Source organism: Lissotriton vulgaris, chromosome 4_1 (genome assembly GCF_964263255.1).
Source record: "Lissotriton vulgaris chromosome 4_1, aLisVul1.2, whole genome shotgun sequence".
NCBI lineage: Eukaryota > Metazoa > Chordata > Amphibia > Caudata > Salamandridae > Lissotriton > Lissotriton vulgaris.
This window is the reverse complement of record NC_141691.1, coordinates 223,631,514-223,642,614: the sequence shown is the minus strand read 5'-3', so window position 1 is coordinate 223,642,614 and position 11,101 is coordinate 223,631,514.

Sequence of the window (11,101 nt, the reverse complement as noted above, 5' to 3'; positions counted from 1 at the left end):
GGAAAGTGCGTGCGCACTCTGAGTGAGTGTGTGGGGTAAGATTGGCCCACACTCCCATAGGAATGCATGGGGAATGTATGTGTCCCTGGTAGTTCCTGATGCGTGGGGTATACAGGCTTGAGTCTGGTATGTGCGGACTCGTGTGATTGAATGCTGCGAAATGATGTATGCAGCGTGGATGTGTCTAGTGTGGAAGTGCCACTTCTAGACATGGGTGTGCGTGTGTAGTGAGTATGCTGACACGTGATTGGCTGGAGCCTGGCTCCAGGATGTCTGGATGGGTCTGCCCAGTGGTGAGTGTTGAGATTAGCATGCTGATGTGAGGGGAGGAGTGCACCTGGGTCCTGAATGGGGCTGGGTTTTCCCCACACAATGCTGGCTTCGCCCCCTGTGGTGCGACTGGTGACCCTAGCCCTGCCAGTGAATAGAGTGAGGGGCTGAGCACATCAAGAATACGCCCAAACCAGCTGCGCCTGGCTTTTCCCCCACCCTGCACCTTTAGACAAAGGCTTTATCTGTATGAAAAGAGGCTGTGACCTCTTGAAAAATGTTCTTGTTCCCAACTTGAATCTTACCAGGGGTGTGCTGCTGCTGGGGCCCGGGGGAAGGCTTGCCTCCCTGGGCCCTGCCCAGCCCCTGGACTGCTGAAGTCCTGGACCCCTGAAGGACTTTTGCTGGACTTGTGTTCCCCTGAAGTGCCTGGAAGCGCTTTATCTTGTCTGGTAGCGCTGGGAGCGCTTGACTTGTAGCTTCCAGCGCCTGGAAGCACTTGTGTGCTGTCCCTAGCGCTTAGGAGCGCTTTATCTTTGCCCATAGCGCTTTATGTGGTTCTAGCGCTGGGGAGCGCTTTGGCCGGTGCCCACCCAGCATTTGCCCAGGATTGATGAGTTCAAGCGAGTGCCCACCTCGCTGTTATTATTGATTTGATTGAGGGAGTCCACCCCTCCTTTGCCGGGTTGGAATCACCGCCGCGGCCCCGAGCTCGCCCTGAGCCCAGAGAATGGCAGCCGCCGGCATCCCCACCCGGCTGAGCTGCCCAGCCTCCTGCCGCGTCATTGGGGGGAGGAGCCGGAAGCAGGAAGTGGCGTGAGCATTGTGGGGCTCCCATGACCAGGAGGGAGCCCCGGATACTGTTTTCCCTAAGTCCCGGTCCCAAGATGGGGGTCCGGGTGAAGACCCACGGGCGAAGCGGGCGCATTGAGGAGGCGGGGCTCCCATGTGGAGAGAGAGCCCCACCGAGCGCTACCGCCGCCCGGCCACAGAGAAGTCCAGAAGCCCAGAGGAGAGGAGCCGCCACCGCCAGGAGCCGCCGCCTCCACTGACAGCTGGTGAGTGCAGGCACACCCGGGGCCGCTCCTCTGTTCGGGGCGGCAGAAGGGCCCACGAGACTCCTGGGGGCATATTTGCGATTTTGAGTCCCCCGTGAGGGACTCCAACAAGGCGGCATTTTGTGCTTTGGAGCCCCGAGGCTCCTGGGGGCATAGTTGTTGAGCCCTGTGAGGCTCCCCGCCCACAGTTGTTCACGGGTCACCCGTGAGGGACCCCATCGCTCCCCTAGTAAGGTGGCATACTTGTAGTACGAGCCCAGCAGAGGCTCTTTAGTGCCACATATGTGTAAGAACCCCAAGAGGCTCAAGCCGCAGCTTTGTTCTTTAGAGCCCCAGAGAGGCTCAAGAGGGCATATTTGTTTTACGAGCCCCGAGAGGCTCTGGAGTGCCGCAGTGTTGGTTCAGAGCCCACGAGGCTCTTGGGGCCATTTGTTGATTTCGAGTCCCCAGAGGGGGGACTCCAACGTCAGGGGGACATTCTATTTGTTTAGGGCCACAAGGCTCCAGCGTTGGCCCCATTGCCTCCACAGCTGCCCAGCACTTCGTGGGCAGCTGCCACGTTTAGGTCCCTGACATTTGGGACACAGGGCGTCCCAGCCCTAGAGAGGCCAGTTGGCCTAGGGACTGCCACAGGTTGTGGCTAATGTGATTTTTGCGCAATTGTGCTTTTCTCCCTTACACCTCTGAATGTGTTGTTATGCATCATGTGTTCTCCTGTGCTGCACCTCTGAATGTGTTTTTATGCATCAATTGCCTTGTTCTCACACCGCTGAATGTAGATTCTGCATCATGTGTTTTCCTTCCCTACACCTCTGAATGTGTTATGATGCATCATGTGTAATGTGCTTATACCCCTACAGGAATTGTGATACTTAGGTGGTTGTTCTTGCTAGTACAGGTGGTGCTAGTGAGGTCCTGGTTCCCTGCGTGCCCTGTTCCTAAGGTGGTTAGGATTGCGTAGGTGGTACCTACCGGTTACCAGTAGTTACTGGTTGTGTGCTTTGTTCTATTTCGTGCTACAGTGATTTATACTCTATGTTCTAAGTGCTATTTCTAACAGTATTTCAAGTTCTAAAAGTGCTGATTCCTGATAGTGGTCCAGGTGGCCCTGTCTTGTACATATCCCCTGTAAATTCTGCCCATGCCTGTTGGCACATTGTAAAGTGTGTGTTCTTATCTAATGTGTTTTGGTATAATACAAAGGCTATTTTTATAACCTTGGGTGGAGTTTCCTTTGTGGTGGGCCTTGGGTGTTGTTGCTGGGTGCGTGCAAACACTTAACTCACATTGCCTCTGAGTTTAGCCTTGCTGCTCGCGCCACGTTAACTAGAGGGTGAGCAGGGGTTATCTTGGCATGTAACTCCCTTGCCCTGACTTAGGAGTGGTGGTCTCTGACTGACTTTGGCGCAAGCCCTAGCCAGCCAGGGATCGCATTTCTATAAAACACTGAGACAAGGATTATCCCACTCAGGTTAAGACGTCTTACAGTTTCATTGATGTAATGGATCTCATTCCTGATGTTTCCCCCCCTTTTATTGTCATTGATTTGTGACATGAGTGGTGAGGTCAGTGTTACGGTATCCCTTTTACATTCCCAGGTTTGGATGGCAAATGATCACCAATTGAGCGGATGTTTCTGGCCTATGGAAAACTTGGCTTGGTAAAGAGATGGCCCACTGCTGGGTGGCCGGAGAGTCGTTTAAAGGATTCTTTACATCCTCATGGTCGGACTTTCGAGTCGGACCCCGGTTGGGTCTTGTGTTGAGGACCAGAAGAAAAATTTGCCCTGTCATGGCAGGATTACTGTTTGAATGTTTTACAAAGTTGTATGGTTTTGAACTGCCTTAACTGTTTCTACTGATTCTGAAAAAAAGAAAGAGGACACTGAGATCCTGTGAAGGAATTATAAAGGGCAGTGGCTCTATGGTTGGTCATGTGGTATTATGGTATCATGGGAAATGTAGTATTATTACAACTTTACTGTGATTGGCTGCGGTTAAAAAGTAGAACGGAAAAAAGCATAATACTCGCCTCTGTGTCCTTAATAGAATAGAAAATTCTTGTCACAAATGTTTGCAGATTTTTAATTGTTTACGAATTTACTCAGTTCATTCAAAAATCTTTTATTTCGCATATTAGTTTGACGTTACACATCCAAGATGCACTAAATTATCGTTGGAATTATAGCCTTTTATTTTAGCAAGCCTGTAGCTGACAGAGGGTGTCCTGCAATTGGACAATTCATTTATGGTGCTTAGTTAAGTTACAGTGACAGCGAGGACTGAAACAGGGTCCAATTATCTTTTTATGACAGTTGTACCAACATTTAATTGCTTCTCGTCCAATTACGGAAAAAAGGCCCCTCTCTTCGGTAGATTTTTCATTTGTTCTACATTTCACTTAGCCCGTCGAGGGCCATTGTCTGCACGTTTTTCTCCAGTCCCTTTTTGTTGCAGTGATTTGTCATTCCCTCATGATCAGCACTTGTGTTGTATTTGTTGTTTGCTACACCTCAGACGTCCACCTTTTCTTTCAACTCCTTCTCATTCTAGCACGAGGGATTTCGATCAGTGGGGTTTCTTTCTCTCTTCTGCACCGCACAATGAGACTGAATGTCTGGTGCTCACTGCACAGACTAATCTGGCAGGTTATTTTGTTCCTAAGAAGTCAATAAAAAACACTACATTTACACTCAAGCCCTCTTCAGTATTTGCCTTGATGTCTTGGGCTATACATCTGTTTGTTTCTCACTAGTAAATACATTCCTCGCTATTAAATTCAGGCATGGAATCAACAAGCACTTAAAATGGGGTTGAGATGCAACTGGTAGTGGGGCTACTTTCACACTACAGGACTTGGTAGTCTGCACAAGCCAGAGCAGGCAGAGCAGGATATCGGGAACTGCAGCTAGATCTAAAAACCAGAAACTAAAACTGAAGGCTGGCGGGAACCAGCAACATTGACACGCCTTGTGTACACTTCCACTGCCTTCAAATCGAGCTCAGTTTTTAGATCCTGAGCATGAAAGTTTTAAAGGCGTTTGAAAAAAATATGTATTTGAGTTGTTAACAGGTCTGTTCAAGTAAGCGTTCTGTATGTTGCAGTGTTTCATCGAGCTGACAAAACAAGAATAATGGCGGTGCGGACTATAATTTCTCAGAACAACAGTCCTCACAAGAGGTTAGCTCACAGAGGGGCATATTATCAAGAATGGCGTTACAATTATCGCCAGTTTAGCTGCAGAAAACTGCCACTAAAGCGGCGATAATGGGCTTGATAACATGTAGGGGTGGGCGGTAGTCGCGTAATGGACTTTCGCGCAGAGGCACTGAGATTGAACCAATCTCTGCGCCTCTCCGCATATTTCTGTTATGCGACGCCTGCCTGCCCGCCGCCCGCCTCCCGCCCGCCTTATTAAATTATATTTAAAAGCCTAAAATGAAACATAAATAAAACTTACCTTATTGCGGCCACATCCTTCCCCATTGCGGCTTCATCTGGAAACTGCGCATGCGCGGGAGCCTGCACATTAGCGCATTCCTTGCCAAGACAGCGCATGCGCCCGCGCAGTTTCCAGATGAAACCGCGATGGGGAAGGATGCGGCCGCAATAAGGTATGTTTTATTTAAGTTTTATTTTAGGCTTCTAAATATAATTTAATAAGGCGGGCGGAAGGCGGGCGGCCAACTTCCGTTCCGCCCCTGAATGTGCGGAGATTTGCCTCAAATCTCTGCCTTCTTTGCGCAGGGGCAGAAGGGTAAATCTCCACACATTCCGTGGGCGGAACGGAGATGTCCTCCCACCCCTAATAATATGCCCTGGAGAATTCCAATAGAAGCCCATGTTCACATCAGAAAATGGACTTCTATTGGAATTCTGAAGGGCATATTATCAAGCCCATTATCGCCGCTTTAGCGGCAGTTTTCTGCCACTAAACCGGCGATAATTTTTAACGCCGTTCTTGATAATATGCCCCATTGTTTTTGCATTCATCTGGTTTTGGGCATGTTGTTTTATGCTTTTGCCAATACAACCATCAACAGTGAACTCAGTGATAGATCAAGGTCATTTGGTAGATATGTGGAGTGGAAAACATTTAATGTGATCATTAACATCTGTTTTACTAATTCTAGTTTATAAAATAAATGTGTACCGCGGCTTCGTGCTCAGGGATGTGGTCTTTTTAAAACCATACTGCTTACTTATTGCACTCCACTTTGCAGCAACACAAGTCATATTTTTAGTAACTTTTAATCAATTTGAGCTACAAACATTTTTTTTGTTAAAATCCTCAGATTATGCAGCAGATAATGTATTATATGGCAAATATAGCAAAGACATCATTATGTGGAAAATATTTGCAAACTAGAAAATGTTGCCATTCATGTTTGAACTGCTCTTGTGGATAAGGGGAGAAGTACTGATGATAGAAACTACACGGCTCGGAGACAAATGGCTTGTGATTCAACTTTTAAGTGTATTTGGGAAATGTTATGATTGGAAACTTATCCCACTTTGTGAACGGAAATTAATATCAATAGTTCATATTAAACCTTAATTAAACGTGTATCCATTGGCTTAATTAAATACCATATGTGAGAAAGTGCCATCTTTCTTGCCTTGGTATGCCCCCACTTTTTTCTGAACTGCTGATGTACTTTGACTGAGTGTGCCCTGGGTCCCTGCCAACCAGGTACCCAGGGCCTGTGTTCCTTCCCTACAAAGAAAAGCTATGCTGAAACAAAACACCCAATTGGCATTTCTGGCCACCTGTCAGCCCCTCGTAAATGGTACCCTAGGTACCCAGGGCATGGTGACCAGAGAAGACCTCTGAGGGCTGCATCACTTATTGTGCCACCCTCAAGGACCCTGTACCCTGGCACCCACACACTGCCTTTGCAGGCTGAGTGCCTAAGTACAGAACTAAAGCAAGAGTCGACATGGCACACATCCCTGTGTGCCATGCCCACAGAACCCACTGCCCTGGCATACTTCAGTCACCCATCTAGCTGGGTGCCCTATGCCTGAGGTGAGGGCACAGGGGCATGAGCCATATGCCCTACAGTACCCAGGGCTATTCCTGGGCATTGTAAGTGCAGTAATGCCATTTAAGAGTATATGGTGCTGGGAGGTCGTCATTACGAACTCCACAGCACCATAATGGCTACACTGAAGACTGACAAGTTTGGTACCAAACTTCTCAGCACATTAAACCCGCACTGATGCCAGTGTGGGATTTAATGTAAAATGCACGAGAGGGCACCTTAGAGATGCCCTTCAAAACCCGAACCTACAATCCACGTCTGGGCTGAGTGGCTGCAGAGGCTGCCACACAGCAGACATGTTGCTGGACCCCTGGGTGGAGAGCCCCCCGCTCTCCTGGGCCTGCAACAATGCACATCCTGGGCGAGGTGAGATGTCTCCTCCCCCAAGATGGACAGGGGAAGCTTCAAAGGCATACCGCCACTGAGAGCTTCTCCAGACCATTTGCTGTACCCAGCAACCAGCCCCCACCAGGCCTACCCCCACCCTGGCGGGAAGACTGGCAGGAAAAACTACGTCAGGATGGGGGTGGGTGCCAACCTGTGCCAACTCCACCCCTCAGGTGGAGGAGGCGAGGTGAAGCACGACCCCGGACCCCGGCCATCTTGTAGATGGGGAGTCCTGCCCAATCCCAGCTAGGCTCCTGCCCCCTACCACAGGAGAGGAGCAGGCTAGGGAGTGTATTCACCCCAGGACAGGGACCCATTGGTCCCTGCCCTTGGCCTACCTGTAACGCCCCTAAATTCAGGATTTAGGGGCTCCCTGAACCTTCCTTCCTTAGATCCCGATACCAACAAGAAGAAAGAAGATCAAGAAGAAGAAGACCCGCTGCGCTGCTGCTAACAACAGGACAACAACAACTGACTTGGCCCCAGCCCTACCGGCCTGTTGATCCTGGAACCTGCTCCTGCCTAATCCCGGCGACCTCCGCGGACAGCAACCTTGGGACACCCAGAGGACCTACCTGCCTTAACCCACTCGAAGATTGGGACTCCCATCAGCAGAGGCTCTGCTGCAACAACCCACCTGGTGCCCACCAGGAAGCTCCGGACAAGCCCACTCTGCCCCAGCCGAGCCTGGGCCGGGCCGGGCCAACCCGAACCAGGACCACAAGGACGTCCCCCCGGCGACTGGGACCCGACGTCCAGTGCCCAAAGACCCTCCTCGACGAACCAGCCGATGCCTGCAGACTCAGAACCAGGGGCCAACATAACCGTGACCAGCCGAGGGTACGATTTTCCGACACCGAAAGACACCCCTGCACCCGGCGCCCTGCAGCCCCCTGTGCCTCCCTTTGGGGTACCTACCCGTGCTCCAACATCCCAACTTACCTCTCGAAGTGCTGGTCGCCCCCGGAGAGTCACCGTCCCCGAGCCTGCAGCCTTTGTTCCTTTGTCAAGATCCTCAATGGATAACATTGAGCGCCCGACGGCTCATAAGCACCCTGCACCCAGCCGCCCGAGTGCCGCTGGCTGTGACCTCTCTGTCCTAATCTACTTCCCCCCTTGCCCTGAGCAAGTGACCAGGAGCCCAGCTCTCACAGCCGCGTGGCCTGCTAGCCAGCCGCCACCAACCGAAGGCCCCCTGCCTCTCATTGACTAACATTGGGCCTAACTACCTCTGCACCCGGCCGCCCCGGTGACTCTGAGGGTGTACTAAGTGTACCTACCTGATCCTGGGGGACCCCTGAGTCTGTGCCCAGAACCTTACCTTCACCAGCCAAGTACTCACCTGGAGGCCGGTAATTCACTTACCTGCCATTGGATAACATTGATCCATTTTGACTCAAAAAAAAAAAGTGTGAAGTTTTGAAAACTGAAAATATTCCTATAAAATCAGCCAAAGTCCGAATTCGAAAATACTCACCTGTGATCAGGAGAGAAGCCAGTACTCTACCTTTCAGCCCAGTACTGAACTGCCAAAGTAATCCCTAGCGGGTTTACTAGTAACCTGTATTTTTCTCCATAGGAACCCATTGTCTGCTTTTCTATGAAATTTCTTCCAAGTGTCTACTGTTGAAAACTGCAAATATTCTTCAAAAATCGTACAAAATACTGAAACGCAATTACCTACCTGTTTTAAGTTAAGCTCCCAGTGCTGGCCCCAGGAGACTAGTACTGGGTTACAAAAGTAACGCAATCCCACTTTATCTGTAACCTGAATTTCCTCCCATTGGATAACATTGTCAGAATCATCTTGAAAAGTTTCTAAGTGTGAACTTTTAAAACAGCTTTATATTCAGGGAAATCCAACACATTAACTAAACCTTTTTGCTAATCTGGTTTCCGTTTAGACCCCAGGACTGAATCAACGACCTAGTCCTGGGACTACCAAAGTAATCCATAAAGTAATCAACTGTACTCTCCTATGAAAAACCCTATTGAGCTCAATGCTAGAGTGTGTTTCAGAACTGTATTGCTTATTAGCTATCCTGTAATCATTGTGTGTACAAACGTATTTCTCCTCTGCAAAGTATTTACCTGAGAGTACTCGTATCTCGAAAAGTATATTTTTATAACTGTCGGTTCTAAAAATAAAACAACTATATCTAAGGATATAATAACATTGGCCTGGAGTTCAGTTCTTGAGTGTGTGAAACCTTTTGCTGACTGAGTGTGCACAACAAATGCTTTACACTGTCCTCTGGTACTGCCTTACTGCTCGACCAAGCTACCACTTTGAAGAGTAAGGTCAGTTCTGACTTTAACCTCTGTTAAACCTTTGGGGTTTGTGGACTCTATACACACTGTACTGCCTTATTGTCCAGTATATATAGAGCCACCTTCGCACACCGTAATAAGCTGTAACTGGTTAGTGAAATGCCAAACAAATACTAAAAATTGGGTTGTTTTGCTCTTTCTAGCCACACCTCTGGCTCCACCCACTAACCCAGTCCCAAGGTTATTCCAACCCTTTGATTCTTTGCCCACAGTTCCCCTACTTTTTTTCACACTTCGACCACTGCATCCATCTACGTCGCAAGCTCTTGTTCTAGACCGAGCACCCCTCCACTCTTGTTGGACAATCTTTTGGTAACTTCTTTGCCCTGGGGTGGCAGTGGATAACAGCCCTCCCCCCCCACACACACACACACAAACAAGCACAATACTACACTCCCTTCAAACAAATTATGCAATCAGAATGTTAGCCTCTTGATCAATAGGACTATTCCCAGACAGCATAGGGTTATTGAGCCCAGTTGAAATAAGATTTAAAAGATTATCCTAGTGCCTCAAGTCGGCCTACCACCCGCCTTAGCGACCCTTTCTGACCACACCGCTTTTTAATGTCGATATCGACAGTTAAAGCAAGAATCATAAACTCCTGCAACCCCTAAAAGAAATGTAATCTACTAACAGATACCATAGTCCGCTCATTTTAAGCGGGGCTTCTAAGTGGTCTAAATATTGACAGATAAGGGCAATTGCGTATATATGGAGAAACAGGATGTTGACAGGACCACAAAGTGTGGTGAACTTGGGGAGCTGGGATTCGAAGTGTGGTATTGTGCTGATATATGGCTTTCATTAGTGCAGCAGGCTCATATCCCTGAAAAAACCACTGAACTTTCATTATTGCTGTATTTTATAATTAATGCAGCAGCCTGAGGGGGTGTGGGATGGGGGCATTTTCTTCCTTGCGCACTGGCCCACCAGTCACCTCTAACTGTGTATCTAAAACGTAGCACCATTTATAGCGCCTTGGAAATATTCAGCCACTGATATCTGTCAGGAACTTGAGTGGATTTTTAAAGTAACACACTGTATGGTAATCTGTACTACAGAACCATCCGCCTCCAGGCGCTACCATCAAGTGTCATGTTCCAGTAGTAGTTCTAGTCCTCTTTTGTAACACACTCTTTCTGCTCCTCTATCTACAGTTCATTCACCAATTCATGCACAAACTACCTACCCCTCTCTAAAGTATATAGATACATAAAAGAAGTAAGTATATGTAGATTAAATATAGTGATAGAGGCACAGGATGAGAAATAAGGTAGTGCATTGGATATGATTTTTCAGGAGAAAATTAACAGACACACAGATCCAAGTACATGGAAGGTACATAGATGTACAATGGAAGTATGTACATGTAGACCAAAAATGATTTTTATTTATTGATGAATATTATTATTATTATTATTATTATTATTATTATTATTTTATTGTATTTTATTTTTTATATTTATTTTCTTCTCTTAACAACATAATTGTTTTACATGTTTTATAAAGTAATACACAAAGATAGGTACATATCTATAGTGAAAACAAATGCTTATCTACAGAGGGATATGCTGTAAATTTCTATTTTTGTATGGTGCTTATGTGGGGAAGAGCCAGATCTTGAGTAGCTTTCTGAAGATAAGGTGGTTGTCGGTGGATCTTATGTTGGGGGGTAAAGAGTTCCATAGTTTGGCTGCTTGAACAGAGAAGGATGTGCCATCCATTGTTTTTTTCTTGTACGGTGGGATTTTGAGGCGAGATGCTCCTTTAGAGCGGAGGTTCCTTTGTTGAATGTGTTTGGTGATTTTATTCCTGATGAAGAGTGGTCCTATTCCATGTATTGCTTTGTGGGTAATACAAAGCAGCTTGAACGTGGATCTTCTGGCAACCGGTAACCAATGCAGGGCTTTTAAGGCAGGGGAGATGTGGTCTCGAGGTTAGATATGCACGGAGATACTCTTACGGGATTGAGTCCAGCGCGATATAAGAAATTAAAATAAAATAAAA